The sequence below is a fragment of the Crinia signifera genome, chromosome 3 (genome assembly GCF_055691185.1).
Source record: "Crinia signifera chromosome 3, ASM5569118v1, whole genome shotgun sequence".
Lineage (NCBI taxonomy): Eukaryota > Metazoa > Chordata > Amphibia > Anura > Myobatrachidae > Crinia > Crinia signifera.
In genome coordinates this window covers 263,802,169-263,804,626 of record NC_139219.1, presented here as the reverse complement: position 1 = coordinate 263,804,626, position 2,458 = coordinate 263,802,169, and positions in this window count along the sequence as shown.

Here is a 2,458-nt window from a genome sequence, read left to right as displayed (position 1 = left end):
GATTGCAAATACTGTACATCACTGACACTGAGAGTGATTTATTGGTGGCATGTGCACATACAGTATAGACCTGCTTATAGACCTGTAGATTTTAATCATCCCGGTAAATGGAGGGGTGTAAGTATATGTGACATATACTGTATAGAGCATAAATGTGGCTCATAGGCTGCTGGTGCTGACCCACACACATCTCATTGCTTCCTGGTGAGTGCTTCCTATACCAGTGATGGCTAACCTTGACACTCCAGCTGTTGTTGAACTACACATCCCAGCATGCCCTGCATCAGTTTTAGCATAGCAAAAAAGGGAAACTGTAGCAGGGCATGCTGGGATGTGTAGTTCAACAACAGCTGGAGTGTCAAGGTTAGCCATCACTGTCCTATACTGTTTTCCAAACATCCCTCAAGTATTATTACCCTGGCTATTGCAGGACACTTGTTTGGAGCAGTATTCATACAGTACTGTATCTTACAGCAATTACAGTAGGGTATGCCAGACGTACATATTATATAATATATATTATATAATTCCATCTTATTCATGGTTTGCAATGATTTACATATGTCACACATTAGAACAATACAGGGTACACAGAACTTAACATTACAGTAACTGGAAACTAAAACAGAGCACGGGTAGCAAATAGGGGTGCCGAACGGGGTCCCGACAGTCAGGATCCCGACAGGCATTTACTCGACGTCGGGATCCCAACTGTCAAAACACTGACAGCCGGGTGCCCGATGGCCACCTGCTATTTTCCCTCATGGGGGTCCACAACCCCCATAGAGGGAGAATAGAATAGGTGGCGAGCATAGCGAGCCACCGCGCCCGCAGCGTAGCGAGCACAACGAGCCCGCAAGGGGCTTAGTTGCGCTCACCATGCTGTCTCGGGATAATGACTGTCGGGATCCAGACCGTCTGACCCCTGTACCACACCCAGCAAATAGCAGCACAATTCTCAGTGCACAACACAGCTGAGAAGTAGGGAAGCAAAGGAGTTGTCCGCGTACTGCATGTGGCATATTGTCATTGGTAGAGATAAATTACCAGTTAGAAGGGGTGAGGTATAGATGGCAGCTGAATAGAAGAGAGCTGAAGTTTGAGAGATGAGGGCTGCAAGAACAGGAGGGAAGCAGGCCCTGATCCAAGGAGCTTACACTCTAGAGCTACATAATGTTAGTGACGGTTAGTATTGCAGGCCTGACTGAATAAAATCTGTTATTTAATTGAATAGACAAAAAATCTATAAGTACTGAATATTATTATATGTAACCTCTTCATATCAAATTAATATTATATATGAATGCAAAAACTGCCCAAAATACTTTATATCTATGTGAATCCACCACATCATCATCAACAATCAATGTATAATATCGCAGCAATCTTAATTAATGTAAATTGACTAAATTAATTAAAAACACGTCAAATAAATATAATTCCCAGTTACTCATGCGTGTGTGTGCTGTATATTTCTTATTCCGCTGTTTCCTGGGTGCAGAGGAAAATATGTGGATTCCCTAGTGTGGGGTCAAGGATTACTGTGATCTATGTCCCTGAACTATTCAGGACTGTCCCATGTTCGTGACAAATCTGTTCCTGTCTTTTAGGAAATTGCTTCAAGTGGGATGTCTTGACATGATAGCATTAAGACTTAAAAAGGAAATAGACAATTATATAAAAATATGTATTTAATTCATTGGCGACCTATGCACATTTTAGTTGTAGATATGGGAGATTCCAGTCAAACACAAAAACCCTTATCCCACCCTAAATATAAACACACTGCTTACTTTTGTAGTCCTGAATTCTTCTGGCTGCTGCTCCTCTTCTAAGGGGCCTCACCAGCAAAGGATCCACAAAACCCCATACACCAGAGGTAAAACAAACACATATATATATGGTATAAATAAATCAACCGCGATCCAAAAACTTTTTTATAACATTTCTCAATAAAATATGTGATGATCTTGAGAGTGTATCAAATTGATAGAAGAATGAATGTACTGGAATATAATGGGGCTAGATATCAACATTAGAGGAGTCTTTCCATATTATTATTAATAATAATAATCAATTACACACAAGACCTGATCTGGAACTTACAGTATGTAGAGTCTAATTACAGTGATTTAAGACACTGTAATTAGACCTTTATATTGAAAGACACCATACAAAGGCCAATGCCAAACATTAGAAATCTAAAAGTTTTCCTTTTCATTTATTAAAAATGCCCAATTAAGACTATTTAATTCTCTGCTTACATAAATATTTTTATACTGGGGCTGAGATGTAAGCAACTGACTTAGCATGGTGGAACACACCTGCCCTTCCAGCTAATGCAATTTGTCTTATATAGACTTCATCAGGGGTGGATCAAGATATGATAAAGCATACAAACTAGAACACACAGGACCTGCCATGCATCTTGGTAATGGTAGAGGTCCTTCCTACTAGC